This window comes from Lepus europaeus, chromosome X, assembly GCF_033115175.1.
Source record: "Lepus europaeus isolate LE1 chromosome X, mLepTim1.pri, whole genome shotgun sequence".
Classification (NCBI taxonomy): domain Eukaryota; kingdom Metazoa; phylum Chordata; class Mammalia; order Lagomorpha; family Leporidae; genus Lepus; species Lepus europaeus.
Window position 1 is genome coordinate 108,227,839 of NC_084850.1, and position 19,965 is coordinate 108,247,803.

Consider the following 19,965-nt stretch of genomic DNA (forward strand, 5'->3'; position numbering starts at 1 on the left):
TAGCCCATTACACCATGGCGCTGGTCTCTGCTCTACTTCTGATCCAGCTCCCTGCTAATGGCATAGAAAAAAATAGCAGAGGATGGCTCAAGTACTTGGGTATCCCTGCTATTCATGTGGGAGACGTGGATGAAGCTCCTGGCTTCGGCTTGGCCCAACGTTGGCTGTTGTGGCCATCTGGGGAGCGAACAAGCAGATGGAAGAGATCTTTCCCCACTTCTGTAACTTTCAAAATAAATAAATCTTTCATTAAAAAATACTGTTTTACTTTGAACACAAGAAGGGCACCAAAATGATACTTGTAAAGGGACTGGCCTCATGGCACCATGGGTTAAGCCATCACGTGCCAAGCTAGCATCCCATAGCAAAGGGGTGCAGGTTTGAATTCCGTCCCCCTTTCTGATCCAGCTTCCTGCTAATGTGCCTTGGGAAGGCAGGGAAAGATAGCCCAAGTGCTGTCTCTTTTGCCACCCAGTTAGGGAACCAGGATGGAATTCCTGGCTGTTGGTCCAGCACTGGCTGTTACAGGTATCTGGGGAGTAAACCAATGGAAGATCTCTGACATTCTGCTTTTCAAATAAATAAACATAGGAAACTCCACATCTAATCTCCTCTCAAACATTTTACTTCAACATGGTGAAAGCTCACTGTTGTCAGCAGAAAGGTCTGCTTTCCTCTAAGCCAAAAACCTATTCCTCCTTGTCATTGATATCTCTGAGGGTTATAGTTCTGTCTCCTGAAAGAAAAAAGTTAATATTCACCATCATCTACATTTTAATTCTTCAAAAACCAGAGATTTATAGTATACATGCTCCTACCTTTCTTTTCAAGAGAAAGACATATTTTTAGTTACATATTCTTTATCAAATCCTAACAAAGGATGTGAGGTCCCAATAACTTCCAGCCTCCAAAAGCAATCAGCCAATAAAAATAAGTCTCCACATGGGAGCCTCGGGAAAAAGTCCTAGCTTCTGGCCTCGCCTTGCCATTGCTGCCATTTGTGGAGTGAACCAGTGGATGGAAGACCTCCCTCTCTCTCCTTCTCTCTCTGTATCTATGCCTTTTAATCAATAAATAAATCTTTAAAAAAAATAATAAACAAGACTCAATTTCTGCTCTTAAAGATTTACAAGCCCAGATCCCCCAGATAAGCAGGATAGCAAGTAAATTCTTTAAAATACATCTCACAAGTGTCAGTTTCACACAAAAGAATACTAGCTAGGCTTATTCATTTGGATGCAGAAAAAAATGTTGGACAGTGAACAAATAGATGCACATCCAGCTTCCTGCTAATGCTCCTAGGAAAGCAGCACACAATGGCCCAAGTGCTTAGGGCCCTGTCACCCATTGTTTGAGACCAGGATGGAGCTCCTGGCTTTGGCCTGGTCCAGCCCTATTTGTTGTAGTCATTTGGGGAGTGAACCAGCAGACAGAAGACTGATCTCTCTCTGATACTCTACCTTTCAAGTAAATAAATATCTTTTAAAATGTCTGGGCCAGCGCCGTGGCTCACTTGGTTAATCCTCTGCCTGCTGTGCTGGCATCCCGTGTGGGCGCCGGGTTCTAGTCCCGGTTGCTCCTCTTCCAGTCCAGCTCTCTGCTGTGGCCTGGGAGGGCAGTGGAGGATGGCCCAAGTGCTTGGGCACCTGCACCCGCATGGGAGACCAGGAAGAAGCAACTGGCTCCTGGCTTCGGATCGGCACAGCGTCGGCCATAGCAGCCATTTGGGGAGTGAACCAACGGAAGGAAGACCTTTCTGTCTCTGTCTATAACTCTACCTGTTAAATTTAAAAAAAAAAAAAAATGTCTAAGAAAGAGGTACCTAGGAGTGATCACTGGACACTAAATAATAAATAAATAGACCAGCAATACTAAGTGCCAATTAGAAACAGTGACTCAACTTCCATTGCTGGTGAGAATTTCACTGGTACAACCATTTGCAAGAGTTGTTTGGTAGTATTTAGTAAAGCTTAACACACATAAACACTATCAAACACCAAATTCCACTCCCAGGCATAACCACCAAAAAATATATGCAAATATGTTCACAACAACATTCTTTGTACTAGTAAAAACACTGCCAATAATCTGAATGTCTACCAATAGTTGATTGGGTACATGAGTTGGCATATTTCATACAATGGAAAACGAGCACTACAGAGGAATGAAAAAGAAATTACTGAATCACGGCTTGAGCAAAAGCAGCCAGACCCAAAAGTACACAGGTATTACTGCATTTATGTACAATTCAAAATCAGGAATATCAAATTCATTGAAAGATACAGATCAGAACATTTGGTGGAGTTTATTGGGGCGGGTGGGGGGTATTAAAAGGTATAACGGAACTTTCCAGTATGCTGGAAATGTTCTCTTGATCTGAGTGGTGGTTAATACAGCCATGGATATTTGCAAATATGCACTGAGCTATATAATTGAGATTTGAGCATTTTACTATATGCAAGTCATACATCTCAGTCAAAAAGTAAAAATTTAAGGCAGACAAAATACATAAAAGACAAAGCCAACCTTCCGCTGGAAGTCTAAGGCACTGGTTCTCAAAGTGTGGTCCATGTATTCTTGGGGTCCCTGAGACCCTTTTAGAAGGTTTAAGAGATTCTCTCTCAGGCATACAGTGGAGTTTTCCCAGAGTCTACAAGATGTATGTATAAACAGACAGAAGGCAGAAGAAGATAGAGAATCCAGTTGTCTTCTATTAAGCCATATTTACAAAAAATACAATAAAATAATGAATGTCACTTCGAATTATTTTTGTTTTGGAAGTTGTTTTTCATACAAATATTTACACTGACATCAATAGGTTTTATTATTTTTAAATGTTAATTTTCAACATAGTAAATACTGATGATGTAATCCCACATAAAAAAAGTTCTTTGGTGTCCTCAATAATTTCAGAGAATAAAGGGGTCCTGAAGCTTGAGAATGACTGGCCTGAGAGATACAATAAAAACAATCTCAGCTTCTTTTGCTAGTTCTCTTACAGTAATGAAAGATGAGGAATCAACATTTTCTCCGAAACCATCTGTGCCAGACAAAATCACTGCTACTATATTTATCTGTGTACTCTCATCTTCAATTCAGAAAAAATAATTTCCTCCTAAATATTATCTTCCCGAATAGGCTACATCACTTTTTAGCAGTAAGTAGTAACGTTTTTAAAGCTTAGACTTCAGATGAAACTTTAAGCCCCTCTGACTAAAAAGAAATTATACCTCTGCCTACTAAGTCTATGGTCCTTAAACTTCACACTGCAAATTGTTGGTCAAGTACAATTAACCCACAAGAGTCCAAGTCCTTCGGATCCCATATATGCATGTGCACAACAAACATACAAACACAAAGGAGAACCGAGAGGGAGAAAACATTCAGATTATTACATTACTCCTCCATTTATTTAGCAGTCCAACAACTTCTAAACTCTTAAACTTTTTACCTTTTCCATTTAAAAAAAAATATTTATTTGAAAGAGTTAGAGAGGCAGAGCCTTCCATCCATTGGTTTACTCCCCAAATGGCCACAACAACTGGGACTAGGCCAGGCAAAAGCCAGGAGCTTCATTCAGGTCTCCCACATGGGTGCAGGGGCCCAAATATTTGGGCCACCTTTTGCTGCTTTCCCAGGCTCATTAGCAGAGCTGGATTGGACGTGGAGTAGCCGGGACTCCAAGCAGTACCCATATGGGATGCCGGGTGCCTTAAGCACAGCTTTACCTGCTATGCCACAGTGCCAGCTCCTGGCCTAGCATTGAAGATGCCAATTAGTACACCTGTATCTCACACTGGAGTGCCTGGGTTCCACAGGTTCAGCTCTGGATTCCAGTTTCCTGCTAACGCAGACTCAGGAAGTTAACTAGTCTTGATGGCCCCAGCAACTGGGTTCATGCCATCCACATAGGATATATGAATTGAGTTCTCAGCTCCGGAATCTGGACAAGCCACTGGAGACATTTGAGGAGTGCACCAACAGATAAGAGTTCTGATTCTCTAATAATAAAAACTAAAACCCTGCCAAATTGAAACTTACAAAATTACAGGAACTATTTAAATAATAAAATCATCCACTATTTTTATCTATCAAGCTATTTAAAAAGCCACAAAAGGGGCAGATACTTGGCTCAGAGGTTAAGATGTTCCTTGGAATGCCTGCATCCCATATTGGAGTGCCTGGGTTTGAGTCCAGTTCAACTAGCTTCCTTGGCGGTAGACAACCTGTGAGACAGCAGTGATGGCTCAAGTAGTTGGGTTCACATCATCCATGTGAAAGACCTGAATTGACTTTCAGGATCCTGGATTCAGCCTGGCCCAGCATTGGCAATTGTAGGCATTTGGGGAGTGAACCAGCAGTAATCTCTTTCTGTGCGTCTCTTTCTGCCTTTCCAAAAAAAAAAGAGAGAGAGAGAGAAAAGAAAAAAAAGCCACAAAAGAATCTACAGTTTAAAAATCTCTGGATGCCAGATTCTAGCTCCTACATTTGGGGGTAGGGCCAGGGTTATGAGAAACAGATGCGCTTTGATACTCTACTGCTTAAGTAAAGGAATCACACTGGCACATTGGCAGAGTAGTCATTCTATAGCCCAGATTCCTTTCTCTCTATGACCTTTCAACAGATCTCGACAGCAGCTCTCTGTAAGAGGGAATTGGGGCTGGGAGAAAAGAGCTGAAAGAGAAGACAACAGAGGTGTTTTACTTTTAACTTGGTACTCCATTCAGTGATGAGAAGCCAAAGTCAAAATAGCAGCATCTCCCTCACACAATAAAGCACCCCATGAATCAAACTCCTTTATTCTATCCCTAAATCATTACCTCTTACCATCTCTTAGCACAACCATTAAAATACTGTCTCAACTCCCCTGCTACCCAACTCTTTTCCAACAAATCTGGCACAATGCCATCAGAATCATCTTCCAAAACAAACATAGGGACAGGTGTTCAGCTAGGTGCTTAAGCCACAGGTTAGGATACCTGCATCTCAAAGTTGCCTGGATCTGAGTCTCGGCTCCTGCTCCCAATTCCAGGTTCCTGACAATGCAGATCCTGTTCATTTGGATAACTGGATCCCTGACACTCACGTAGGGTATCTGGATTCTGAACTGAGTACCTGACTTTTGCTTGGCCCAGTCCGGGTCACTGCAGGCCCTCATTTGAGGAATGAACCAGCAGATGCTAGCTCTGAGTGTCTCTCAAATCAATTTTAAAAACAAAAACAAATCCAATGGTTTTCATAAACTTGAAGGCTCATTTCATTGCCCTAAAACCAAAACCAAGACAAGTCCTTAGCCTTGAGGTGAAGACATCAATTGGGATGCTTCCATCCCACATCAGAGTGCTTGTGTTTGACTTCTGGCTCCAGTTCCTAATTCTGAGTTCCTGCTGATGCAGACTTGGGGGGAGGGGGGTGGTAGTGATGGATCAAATAATTTGGGTTTGAGTTCTTGTCACCCATGTGGGAGACCTAGACTGAGTTTTTGGCTTTGGCCTGGCCCAACCCCTTTGGTCACTGCAGGCATCTGCAAGAATAGACCAACAGATGGGAGTTTGCTTGCTCTCTAATAGATCAGAAAAGGGGGGGGGGGCATTTGGCACAGTAGTTACATCGCCATCAGAGATGACTGCATTCCATATCAGAATACCTGTGTTTGTGTCCTGCCTCCATTTGATTTCACGTTCCTGTTAATGCACACCCTGGGAAGCAGCACTGTTAATAGAGACCTGGATTGAGATTCAGACTCCTAGCTTTGGCCTGGCCCAGCCCTGGCTATTTTGAGCACTTGGGGAGCAAATCAGTGGATAGAAGATCTCTCTCTGCTTTTCAAATACAATGAAAATTAATAAAAATAAAACCAAAGCCCAAATGCTCCTAACATAGTACTCAAGGTTGTTCCTTGTGATCTTCGTCAAACTCAAATTACTTCTCTAGTCTATCTCCTATACCCGCCCCGCCCATCTTCAATGTTCCTTCCACATTTTACTGTTTTCAGGCTTCCCTTGCTACATTTCAAGTAATAGCTTTCAATTCCCATCCCCCAGGGCACATATGGCAATGTCTGAAGACATTTTTAGTTCTGTCAACTGGGGGAGGGGGTTACACTACTGACATCTTATGGGCAGACACTTCAGGGATGACTAGGCTATCACCCCACAACAGAGAATTATCTGACACAAACTGTCAGTAGTGTCAAAGTTAAGAAACCCTGCCTGACCTCAAGTTGTTCCTTCTCTCTGAAAGTCCTTGTTGTAATTCGCAGGACCATCAAAATAGTGCACTTCTGAGGACTAATAATCTTACTCAATCCTAACTCAATGATTTCTTCATCTCTTACCACTATACTTTCCATACCTCTATTTAATACATCTCTTTTTTTTTTTTTTTTTTTTTTTTTGACAGGCAGAGTGGACAGTGAGAGAGAGAGACAGAGAGAAAGGTCTTCCTTTTGCCGTTGGTTCACCCTCCAATGGCCGCCGCGGTAGCGCGCTGTGGCCGGCATCTCTTATCACACTGAATAATTAACTGGCCCACTAGACCTTATAGGCTTCAAAGTAGAAATTAATCATCTTTATATCCCATGGTGCCTAAAATAGTATTAAGTGAGTGGATCCAACCATTTTCAATTGTTAGAATAAAATAGCAATCACCCAGTCCAGATCCTCTGTTTTACAGTTTCATCAAGGTTAAACCACTTGCTAAAGTGTTGGTAGAGTAGCTGCAACTATAAGCCGAGTCTTTTGGTCAAGATTAGGGCTCTTGACTACTATCCACTTCACTCCCTCAATCAGGCTGAGGGAAGTTCTGGCCATCTAGAAAGGATAGTTGAGATGTGGAGACCGTCAATCAAGGCTCAGGAAATTTCCCAGACCCAACTTCCTAGGTATTGTTTCTGAAGAAACACAAAGAAACCAAAAGTGGGGTAAGTGTTTGGCACAGTGGTTGAGACCCTGACTAGGATGCCTGTATCCGAGTGCCTAGGTTCCAGTCCCAACTCTGTTTCTGATTCCAGCTTCCTGCTAATGTGCACCCTCAGTGGGCGATGACTCAAGTAATTAGGGTCCCGCCATTCACTTGGGACACCTGGATCAAGCTTAGGTCGCCTAGCTTTGGTCTGGCCCAACCCCAGCTGGTATGGGGAGTGAACCAGTGGACAGATCTCATTTACTTTCTAATAAAAATTAGAAAAAAACAGCATAGACAACTAGTCTAAAAACGATGCATAAGGAAAATGCTACCCAAAATTCAGATTAAGTAAAGACTATTTCTAACTGGAGAGAATTAGAAAAAACTTCATGAAGGACAGCATGTGAGCTAGACATTACAGACTAGAAAATAAAGGGGAAACGGAGTGCCAAGAATAAACCAACTGAAATATGAAAAGCTACAGCACCCACGTAAACTATGGACACTTTGGGTGGGGAAATAAAAAATAATGTTGCAAAAGTAGACGGAAACTATGTCAAAATGATCTCATTCTGGGGGCAGGAATCTGGCCTGATAGTAAAGATGCCATTTAGGATGCCCATGTCTCATACTGTAGAGTTTGGATTCAATCCCTGCCTCCAGCTCCTGATTCTAGCTTCTTGCTAATACAGATCCTGGGAAGCAAGGTAATGGCTCAAATAGTTGCGTCCCCACCACCCGCATGGGAGGCCTGGACTGAGTTCCACACTCTTGGTTTCAGACTGGCCCAGCAGACATTTGGGGAGTGAACAAAGGATAGGAACGGTTTTGCCTTCCAAATATATAAAATAAATTTTTTTTAAAAATCAAGTTTTTATGATCTCATTCTGGTAGGATCTCATTCTGGCAGGATAAGAGTTTTGAGCAGTATTTGTGTAAAGAGCAGGAAGAGATAAGGAGGTACACTTCAGGAACATGACTCTTGTGGTTGTGTAGTTGCATGGTAGCCAAAGAATCTTCCCATGATTCTTTCACTGACATGATTCCCCTTCTGATGATGCACTGAGCATAACTAAAAGAAATCCCCAGCTGACATTTATACAGCTCAGATAATGACATGCACTGACAGCAAACAAGAAACACAACTATAGGTACATTAGGTTCTGCAACCCTAGATCTGGCCCTACAATCCTCGTCTCAGCTCAGTAGGCTCTAAGAATTCTGGATAATATATATCTACAAATGAAACAGTAAATATGAATAAAAAAGATTTTCTGTAGTTATTCCCACAAAAGTCTAGACAGATGCTGTATATAGATAGTATCCTCCTTCCACACACAATGCATTCCTGAGAATGTGACAAGTTCAATATTTCAAAGCCAAACAATAGAGTCAGGTTTTTAAGGGGTTTTCCCACTCCCAGAGTGCAAGAAAATATAAAATTCCTGACTACCTTCTCCTTTCGAATATAAACTTTATCATACATTTGCCATAATTTCCTATTTCTCTCCAAATATTTCATTCACCACCAACAAGGTCAACTAATAAGCACAACCTATCCCAGAAAGGTTAAAGATGCATATCTCTAATCAATATTATCAAGAATTTTAAGACCTCCAGAAGATATTTTTACTTTTCTATCTTCTACTTACTAAAAAGGACAAACTACATCTGAAATCACAAATATACATGTGAAATACTACTGCACAAACATAGTGAAGCTGCAAAAACCAAACTGTTCTCAAATAGGCAATATCATCTTTCAATAAAAAGAAACCTCTTTCATCAGTAAATACACGAAGTCTGAAATCAACTTAAGGGAGGTAAAGGGTTACGATAATAGTGCCTAAAAGCGGAGACTACACAATTCAAATATACCACACATGAAGACTAGTTAACATTTTCAATGGGAAAAAGGTGAAGAAACAGGAAGCAGAGCTCATTACAAATTTATTGCAAGAGACTCTATTGTATACATAAGTCTACACACAACTGTAATATACGCACTCTCATTTCCCAGTCCACAGAAAATTAGAAAGGGAGAAAACAAAGGATGGAACCATGAACTACAACAATGAAAAAAGATCTTTTAAAAAAACCAAAAACCACTTAATTCAAAAAAGCTAGGGTAGGTGTTGTGGCAGTAGGTTAAGCTGCCACTTAGGACACCTGCTACTCATCAGCAAAGGAAGGGGGGAAGGGGAGGGACTGAAAGACCCCAGGCTGAAGCAAGGAGTCTGGAACTCCATCTGGGTCTCTCATGTGGGTGGCAGGAGCCCAAACACTTAGGCCATCCTCTGCTGCTTTCCTCTTTGCAATAGCAAGGAGTGGATCAGAAGTGGAGCAGCAGGGACTGGAACCAGCACCCATATAGGATGCCAGTGTCATAACAGCTTAACCCACTGTGCCATACCAGCCCCATCGATCTTTTTTCTAACAATAGATTACATTAATTTCATCATCAGATAAAAAATTATAAAAGATGTGTGTTTAGAAAGCTTTCCATCAGGGACCAGCATCACAGGCAACACCAGCCCCAACATTGATTTTTAAACTCACTCTAATCTGTGTATAAGACATGGACAATTCTGTTTCACTTACCTTGTATTTCTGATTACATGGCACACTATGTAGCACATAACAGGCACTTTAATATTATTGCATTTAAAATGAAATATAAAGATACAAGACAGAATTAGACAAAGTAACAAACCTGAAGAAAAGTAGGATGTGCTTAGAACTTTTTTTTTTTTTTTTTAAAGATTTATCTTCATCTACTTGAAAGGTAGAGGAACACAGAAACAAAGATACTCTATCTCCTGGTTCATTCCCCAAATGCCCGCAAAAGCCAGGGCTAGGCCAGGCCAAAGCCAGGAGCCCAGAACTGCATCCGGGTCGCCCATATGGATGGCAGGGACCCAAGCAGTTGAGCCATAACCTACTGCCTTCCAGAATGCATTAGCAGGAAGCTGAGGTGGAGGGAGTGGTGGACTCAAACTGACACTCCTTCCAACATGGTGTGTGCGTGTCCCAGGAGGCTGCTTAACTGGCTGTACCACAAGCCCAACCTGAAATTAATTTTTAAATCAGTAATTCTAGTGGTCCCCCAGCAGGGAACTTTGTAGAAATGCATGTCCTAGGGCTCCACTCCAGACTTACTGAATCAAATTCTGGGGAGGGGACCCAGCAATATTTAACAAGCCCTCCAGGCTTGAGAACCAATGCTTTAAAACAAGGTGCTGGCAAACTGGTCATGGACCAAATCTAGCCTACTCTTTTTGTATAGCCCACAGCTAAGAATGGATTTCATACAGGAGCATTTGGGATCAACACTGACTTTAAACCCCAATTAAGCAAAGTAACTGTATTACCCACATACACATACCAAATTCTGTCCTTCTCATTAGACCTGAATTATAGTTTCGTCCAATTGTCATTACATTGTTAAATTCATCAATAAAACACTTTACTCCATGTCCTCAATTTTGTCTCTTGGCCTGCGAAACTCCAAAATATTATCTGGCCCTTTACAGAAAAAAGTTTGCTAACCCCTGTTCTGATCTTTGGAGATGTTATCAAGGACAGTAACAATCTTTCTATACTACCTTGGATCAGAGACAAAATACTGGTAGGCAGAATATGAATCTGATAACATATGGCAATTTCTATGCTCATTTTCTTGAAGTTATAAGTAGGGTCTGGCATTGCAACACCACAATCCCATATCAGAGTGCTGGTTCAAGTCTCAGCTGCTCCACTTCCCATCCAGTACCCTGCTAATGCATCTGGGAAACCAGCGAAGGATGGGCTCCTGTCATCCACATGGGAGAACTGGATGGAGTTCCTGGCTCCTGGCTTCAGCCTGGCCCTGCCCCAGCCACACACAATGCGGCCATTTGGGGAGTGAATCAGGGGGTGGACAATCTCACTGCCTTTCAAAATAAATGAATCTTACCCCTTCCCCCTCAAAAAAGTATAAGCAGTTGAGAGACAAGACCAGAAAAGAAAGATGCAACCAACAACCCAAACTTAAAACTTTCAACAGCTACCAAACTAAGCAGGAAGGAAATGGGCATAAAGAACAGGACAGGCAGGCTTTCCCTACTCCTTTTTTTGCCTCATATATTTTCTTCTCTTCCCAATTCAGATTATAGAGGATGGGATATAACATCCAAGTCTACCACTTCAAAAGCATTCCAATGAAAACAATTTCTTTGATAACAGTGACTAACATGAGTCTAATGTGTTTAGAGCTTAGTTTCAGAAAGGAAAAACTATAAAATGTCATGAAATGATGCATCAATTCTGCACAGACAGCTCAAGGTACTGGAAGTCAAATATCATCAGGGATTTTGCCACTCAGGCATTCAACAGTTTTTATATAAACAGTATTTTTCTAGGTATTGTGTAATACACAAAGGTGACAGACAAAATCCCTGACTTTATTATTAGTATTACCAGGTAGAGAATTTAGTGTTAATTTTATGAGTGACCATAAAGGTAATGGTTCAGAGAATTTAATAATTAATTTGATTTGCTGGACATGGAAATCATTTCATGAAGAAGACAGTCTATGCATACTATATTGGTTAGGTTACTTCATTACTTTGAGCTATTTTACTCATCTGAAAATGAGAGGTCTGAGTAGAACCAAGATCCCTTCCAGGACTCCTCATCATCAAAGTATTATTAGGTCAAGTGACTCCAAATAGCAAGGAGAATTATTAGCAAAATAGTAGAAAAAAATTTTAAATCACACCAAGAATATGTGGCAACTGACTATATTCATCCAACAAATAGTTACTGAATGTCTAAGTGCCAGGCACTTTCCTGGTGCTAAGATGCATCAATCAGTAACTTAGGATCTTGAGGCTGAGGAGATGGAAGCCACCAACCTAAAAGACAGAATTTGGAAAACAAAATTAATGAAAGCACCTGGACAAAATAAAACTAACAATAAGACAGAAATACACACAGTGCACAGACAATAGAGCATCAATACAGAAAAGGAATGACAGGAGAAAGCAGCAGCACCAGAGCACATCATTCCTGCCCCCAAATTAAAAGTATGGTAATACAGCTATTTCCGAAACCAACATGCCACAAATTCTAAAAGAAATCTATTCCTTCTGTACTTTACATTGGGCTTACTAGAATTAAGAATGAAATTCTATGTAAAGAAAAGGTAACTAGAAATTCCATTGGTTTATGAAGTAACAAGGAATATTTCTTTTAACACCTTAATTCAGTTTCCTATGAGGCTCACATAAGGGTACTTCAAAATGTTCATGAAAAAAAATGGAATTTAAAGGTAAGTTTATTTTGGTGTAAAAAAATTTTGAAATCCGTGCATATGAGAAGTCTTCAAAAAGTTAGAGAGTGACCAACGTTATGGTGCAGTAGGTAAAACCACCCCCTGCAATGCCTGCATCCCATATGGGTGCAGGTTTGTGTCCTGGCTGCTCCACTTCCAATTCAGCTCCTATAATGGCCTGGGAAAAGCAGAAGATGGTTCAAGTGTTTGGGTCCCTGCCACCCACGCGGGAGGGAGACCCTGATGAAACCCCCAAGACCTGACTGTTGTGGCCATCTGAGGAATAAACCAGCAAATGGAAGATCTCTGTCCCCCTCTCTCTGTAATTCTGATTTACAAATAAATCTTTAAAAAAAAGTTTAGGGAAATGTGTTATTTTGAAAAAAAAAAAAAATGCATGACACAAAAGACGAAGGGTCTAAGATCTCCTCTTACCTTCAAATGACTGGAAAACAAAACACAACACCTCGCTATACATCAGACACCACTGTTGTGGGGTTGGTTGGTTGGTTTTCTAGTGCCCAGTTTCTGCCCCAAATGTACTCAATTACAATCTCCAAAGACCTAGGCAAACATATTTTGAAAAAGTTCCACCAATGATCCTGATACACAATTGAAGTAGAAACATCACTGTTAGACAGTGATTGATAGTAAAACTAGAAACCCATTTGCTGATGAACACACACACACACACACACACACAATACATGGGAGTGTATGTGTACCCACTGAAGCCCACAGGACTTAGCACGGGTATGTCTAAAGAATTTTAGGTAAGATCTCAACCTAACAATACATTTTCTAGCACCTTATTTCTTAAAAGTATATCACATTATTATGTTATAATCAACAGTAATAATGATACAATCAAACCTCAAGATACTGTCAGAAGTTTCAGGAATTCTCTTGTCCCTCCTATTACATAAACTAATGACCAATGAGGTCCTATTTTCTGAAATGCAATTTAACAAAAACATCTTTAGGAATTTTGTATCAAATTAAGTATGCTCACAGATCCCACATTAGTAGGCATCTCACCCCCCCAAATAGAATTTAGCACAATGGATCAACAGAATTAAGTGATTTTTATGTTGTTCATTCCATAAAACAATTATCAACCAATAAACAGTTATCAACCAATGCTACAAAAAATGCAAAATGAAATCCTTAGTTTTGGAAAGTTCTTGTGAAAATCACACTAATTTTTAACTAAGCTAAATAGAAATCTTGAATTGAGATAATAGAATTTCACGATATTAAATGCTCATTTATCGGATGACATAAATTAGAGGGAGGCAATTATCTGATTATTTTTTCACATCTTTAAGGGGTATTAACTTGTCTAACATTATTTTAAACAAACCCAGCAACTAAACTACCACCCTGAAAGATTGGGAGACATGTGGAAGGGGAAGAACCTATTTGCTGTAAAGTTTTAATATCACCTTTAGCCAATCAAAGTATTTCTCAAATCGCAAATTATTCTAATATTCTTATAAACAGTAGACTCAAAGCTACCCTGGTATAGGAGACAAACCAAAAGTTCTACATGGTTTTTAAAAACAGCAATCAGTGTCATTTCACTAACATGGCACAGTAGCTGAAGCATCAATCACTAGTTGACCCCAACAGACAGACCTCAGTGCTTTGTAAGTAAAATGGAAATAATACTATCTATATAAGGTAATAATAGAAAATGTTTACCAGTAGTGATATATATTTAATGTTCAATAAGTGATAATTTTGCTAATTTAAAACCGTTGAGAAAATCCATTTTCTTATTAATGCACGTGAAAGCTTTGTAATAACAAGCTAAAAACAACAGCTCAGTGGCTTTCAACTTTGCATGTAAGAATCATCTACAGAACTTTTAAAATACACCTTTGTGCATGCTCCATATATCAGATGAACTAATCAGTCCCTGGGGGTGAGACCCAAGGATCAGTCGTTTTTTTTTTAAACTCCCCCAAGTGATTCTAATGTTCAATCAGAGTTGATGTCTAAGGTATTAACTCTTTCTCAAACACTAATGTTAGCCTCTAAGTTAAAATACAAGAACTTAGCAATAAATACAATAGCTTTCAAAGATACAGCTCCTAAAAGAACCAAATGGAACTAAAATCCTGTTTCTGTTTTTTTTTTTTTTTAAAGAACATTTCAAGATTCAGAAGACATACCAGGCAAGAGGGAAAATATAGTGCAGACAACCATGCAAATATTAATTCTTTTGTAATAAAAACTAATTCAATAACCACAGGATAAGCATTGTTCCCTTCCTCAGTTTATGAAACAGAAGTCTTACAACAGGACTAATCCTTTAACATACATCCCTGTAAATTTCAAGCAACTTTAACGTGCTTCAAATAAAGACTCGTTTTGGTAACAAAATTCTGAAAGTATAAAACGTTAAAAATTGATTTCATGAAGTAAAAATAGGCTGAAAGAATGCTTGCATATGCCCAACTAGTAAAGAATTAGATGACTGGCAAATTCACGACAAATACCCAATTTCAAAAGTAAAAGCAGCATTATTAACTACCATATTATAAAGAAAAATTATATGGGGGGCTATCCACAAAATCTTTTATCCTTTCAAAGCATTAGAAATTGCATCTCAAGATCGTGGAAGAAAAAAGATCCAAAGTAAATCCTATTTAGGCATTCCATTGATAAAATAAGAAAACTATGTAACAACAAGAAGACACACAAAGAATTTGCTGAAAGGTAAATTTGCTGCCCTTCAAAGCTGCTTTCTGAAGGAACTCCGTACTATCACACAGTGTTCCTAATGTTACTTACTTCCTCTAGAAATTTTCTCAGGAACTATCAAGGTCAGCAAACAAAAGGAAGAAACAGCATGAGAACATTAACATACACAGTTGAACAAAACTATAAGAAAAAAGGCAGTAAGAAAAAAATTTAAATAGACCAACTGTCTTTTTTGTCAATCAGAGAAAATCAAGCATACTATAATATCAAAAGCATTTTGAGTTCCCCCTTGGAAGACTAATTTCAATACTTAACCCTTCCAACGCTACCCAAACACAGATGAGTGAAGTTCAAAGGGTTAACATTACAAGTATGACAAAGCACATGAGTTTAAAATTTGAGACATCTTCGTATATTTAACGTATAAATCTTCCAAGGATTTGGAAGACGTTTGCTGAAACCAAAATGGCAGCCCACTGAAGCGGTACACCAGTGAGAGCTAAAGGAGAGTTTGCAATCTCTAAGTTCAAGTGAACGGGTTAAGAGAGCCTAGCTAGTTCTGGGTGAGTCCTTATCTTAAAGGTAGGTAATGAGCTCTAAGGGAGGATTAAGTACCTGCTGAAAAGTTTCCTAAACAATGTGCCCCGAAAATTATTCTTCCTCAAAAGTGAAAGTATACAAACGATAAACAGATTTAGAGAACTCATGGGTCTGCAGGTGAAAGAATGACAGCACTATTTCTCCTCCCACCCAAATAAAGTATGGATAGTCAACCCTGAACCTCAAGTTGCTCAGCAAATCTCAGCTAATCGGAAGCAACTGCATACACCTGTATACTGTAGAAAATTCAATTTACGCTAGAACTAAGCAACTTCCCCAAAATAGCAGGCTTCATTGAAGCAGGGTCTACAGAAAAATCCTGGAAAATTCCTGCGTACGTGCCAACGCTACAAAAAGCCATACAAATAACAAAACCACACAGATACACCTGCTCTGTAACTCCAGTCTAATATTTCACAATGAATGAAAAAGAAGCCATTCCTCAAACCTGAAGCCCCACATCAAGAGAACCTGAAGGTCCTCTCATCTGCAAACTCGCACAGGCTTAGATTTTTGCAGAAACAGTTAAAAATAGAAAGGTGGCAGGTCCAAGCTGGCTGGGAAGCGACCTCTGCATCAAAACATCTTTCGCGGCTTTGGCCCTGGGCAAATGACGGGGGCGGGTGTGGGGGGGAGGAGGTGGAGGCGGCCGATAACCCGGCCCCGACTCCCAGACCACGGGGCCGCGGAGAAACTGCGGGTTATCGCGGGAGGGTGGGGGGTGGCGGACAAGTCGTCAGGCCTGATAGCCAGGCGTAGCCGAGGCCTAGCTGTGCAGCTTCAAATCACTCCACCTCAGTAATGGCGTTTGGTGTCAAGTGGAACCAGACTGGGGAGGACAGTGGCCCCCAGTGCGCTGAGCGCCGCGACTCGCGCAGGGGGCGACTCGGCCCCCGCGCTGACCCGGCCCCCCGGGCGCCGGGAGAGAGGGGGCGCCGCACGGCGCGCCCGGAGCCCCCATCCTCCTCCTCAGCCCCAGACAGGACGGGAAGGGGGAGGAGGGGGAGGGACGGAGCCGTCAGCCATTTTCCCTTACAGTCCAAAACACACAGACACGCTCCCGGGACACCGGCTCCGCGCCCAACGCAGCCCCGCGCGCGCGCGCGCGCCCAGCCCGCGACGGAACAGGGGAGCGGGGAAGCCCCCGGCCCGGCCCGCGGCCCTCCGAGGGAGGAACCTCGCGCACTCGCACACCCCCTCCCGTGCCCTCCCCTCCGAGCCAGCTGTTGGCCTCGGAAAGGCGCGTCGCCCCGGCACGGCCGGCTACTCACCGCACGACACAGGCTTCTCCTTAGAACGGGGACACGCGGAGGCGGGTGGCGGCAGGGGACGGCGGGGCTCGGTCTCAGGAAGGGGCCTACCCTAGGTACATCCCAGGCCCGGGGACACGGGCGAAAAAGTCTGTCTACGGGCTGCGGAGACCGGGCTGGGAGCTGCGGGCGTGAAAACGAGGGGGCTGCACACGGGCGCCGGAATTCGCTCCTCCCCGCACCCGCCCTGCAGCAGCGGTGGCGGTGGCCGCGGCCACCTCCTTCCTTCTCCTCCCCGGCCGGCAGCGGCCCTTTTCCCCCCTTCTCCCCTCAGGCTGGGGCTCTCGCTGAGCTCACACGGGGTCCGGGTGGTGCGCTTCTCCTGCGTCACCTACTCCGGCAGCGGCGACTTCACCTTCCCCTAGTCACCGCCTCAGTTCCCGCTACGTGCCCGGCCGCTTTGCCGCGGCTGGCTCCCCGCTCCCGGCGCTGACCCGACCACCGGGCGCTGAGGCGGCCGCCTCCCGCGAGAGAGGCGGCAGCAGCGGGCTCCCGCGAGGCCTGTGAACTGTATAAGGCGGGGAGGGGCTCGGCTCGGCAGAGGCCCGAAAGGGCCGGGTGCAGAGAGGTTGCGGCTCCAGCCGCGGCGGAGACTAGCTTCCGCAGCCGCGGATGCCAGTCCTCGTCAATATGGCGGATCCGGCAAACCAAAAAAAAAAAAAAAAGAAACCGCTCGGCCGGCGGCGGCGGCAGCGGCGGCAGCGGCAGCGGCGGCGGCGGCGGCGGCAGCACGGCGGCGCAGACTCCCACTAGCCCCAGCACCGCCCAAAGCCCCGAGCTTCTCCGCCCCCGCCAGGTCCCGCCCCCTACGGGTCCCGCCCCCCGACCCTCCCCCTGCTCCTGCCCAGCCCCCCCCCCCTCAGCTGCCCCCACTTCTCCCCTACCACCGCGGGCCGTGGAGCCAAGGAGAACAGCGCGCGCGCGCCGCCGGGGGGCCGGGCCAGGCGTGAGACGCCTCAACTCTGAGAGCTAGAGTGGGGGAGGGGAAGACAATGCGGTAAAGGTTCCTCACGCAGTACCGTTTCTTTCGGCCGGCCCTTGCCGGATCACGTTACGGCCCAAAACGGGTACCGTACCCTCGGGAGCGGGCTGAGGACAGAGGTGGCACGAGGACGGGCCCAAGTTGGGGGAAGGGAGGCCTAAGAAGAACGAACATACCACGCAGGAGAAGGGGCTGGGCTGTTGGTACTGGCAGAGTGTGTGGCGAGGAGAGGGTTAATCGTGTGAGCTTCAGCCGCCTCCTTCAGAGTTTGATTTGGGCTGCTTGTTTTTGTTCCATTGTGAACCGTGGCCCTGCCGGCGAGTACCCGGATGATGACGTCACCGACCGCCCCTTTTCCGGGATTGTGGGGGAAGGGTGGGCGGAAAGATGAGATCCCGAGAGCACGCGTCGCGCGGTCGCAGACGCGGTGCTGGGGGTCGCGGCGGCGCAGCTGACCCACGTCACGTGACGCGAACAGGCCACGGGGCGGTGGCGACGCGAGGTCCTGAAGGCCTGGCCACCTGCTCTGCGCCGATAGGGGGAAGGCGTGGCTATCTCCTACCGCGGGAGGAGGGGCAGTTGGACGCGGGGGCCGGCTCCCTCCGCCTATGAGAGAGGCGCCGTGAGAATCTCATTCACATGATACTGTAGCATCAGAACCTGAAAGCTTTCAGGCTGCCTCCTACCCTGAAAGACTCTGGCCATTGGAGCCCTTAAAAAAGAAAAAACTGTAATGTGTCCCGGACAGCATAGCGACATTCTGGCAGTACTAAATGTAGCAAAATTAGCCTATTGCCAAATCGGCTGCAGGATTCAGTGTAAGAAACCAGAAGAGCTTTATGAACCCATCCGCCGTATCCTGGACTATTTTCTGTATGTTTATATTCCAAAATGGGAACTGCGTGGGAAAAATTCATCAGGCGAATCCCAAATAAATGGGGCACACGTAACAATTTATACAGTCCAGCTAGGATGCTCAAAGGAAAAGGATGTAAGTGCAGTTCCTAAAATACTACAGATTCTTTTGACTTAAAAATGCATGTGGACACCAAATTGCACGTAAAACACTACCAAATGTGATCTGTTGATTTTTATATACACGGTTTAATTTACTATGCTGTAATTACATTAATTTGTAGTAAGTTAAAATGGAATCCAAACTAGGTGACACAGTGACAGCATGTTACTGGTGGCTTAAATTGTTAAACTATTTCTCTGTACAGTACTGTCTACATTTTTCACCACAGAAAATTATCTAATAAGGTGTCCAAGACACATCATTCGTTGCCTAGTAACTCTCAGCTTGTGTAATCTTGTTTTTATAATTATTTCCATGAATGGTCTGCTTCTCCCACTACCTTATGGATTCCTAAAAAATAGACACTGCCACCCACCTATACTACAGGTTTGCTAAAGGCATAGTGCTTTTATTTCATCCTCAGAACCTTATGAGGTAGCCAGAACATATATTCACATTGCTACGCTTGACTTTAGATAAGGAAACAAAAAGGGTAAATGATTTGTCAATGATTACAAGACACAATTTGAACACAAGTCTTTTAACCCCATCAAAAGTGCACCTTTAACAAGGATGTCTGCTCTGACCAATTCTATTCAACACTGAACTTGAGGTTGTGGCCAGGGCAAGAAAGAGATGAAATGCATCCAAAGAAAGAAAACTATCTCTACTTGCACATGACACGATCTTATATACAGAAAATGCTGAGGAATCCACCATAAGAAGTTATTAAAACCAACAAAAATTTAGCAAGGTTGCAGGATATAATATTAATACAAAAATCTATTATACTCTTATCTACTAGCAATAAACAATCTGAAAATGAAATAAGGAAATTCCATTTGCAATAGCATCAAACAATAATTCAAGAATAAATCAAAAGAAGTGCAAGATTTGTACACGAAAAACATCACTGAAAAAACTTAAAAGCTGACCAAAATAAATGGAAAAAATACCATATTCCAGGATTAAAACAGTAATACTATTAAGATAATGATACTCCTATTCCTAGCAAAATCAGAGCAGACAATTTTTAGCATAAATTGGCAAGATGATGATAAAATTCATATTCATGTAGATCATCAAGGGACCCCTGAATAGCCAAAACAATATTGAAAAGAATAAA

The 19,965-nt window shown here is 43.0% G+C and overlaps 1 protein-coding gene across 6 annotated transcripts in view; it reads right to left on the reverse strand.

Moving 5' to 3' along the window:
* Positions 1-18,152, reverse strand: part of USP9X (ubiquitin specific peptidase 9 X-linked) — a 136,846-nt gene extending 118,694 nt beyond the window's left edge. For 2 of the 6 annotated variants that reach the window (XM_062183744.1, XM_062183743.1), the window contains exon 1: positions 16,801-17,503. The gene's annotated coding sequence lies outside the window, so the exon portion shown is untranslated. Of the gene's footprint in view, positions 1-16,800; positions 17,505-17,997 lie in introns of those variants that run through there. The other 4 variants (XM_062183739.1, XM_062183740.1, XM_062183741.1 and 1 more) reach the window with 4 other exon arrangements.
* Between the last annotated feature and the right edge of the window lie 1,813 nt (positions 18,153-19,965).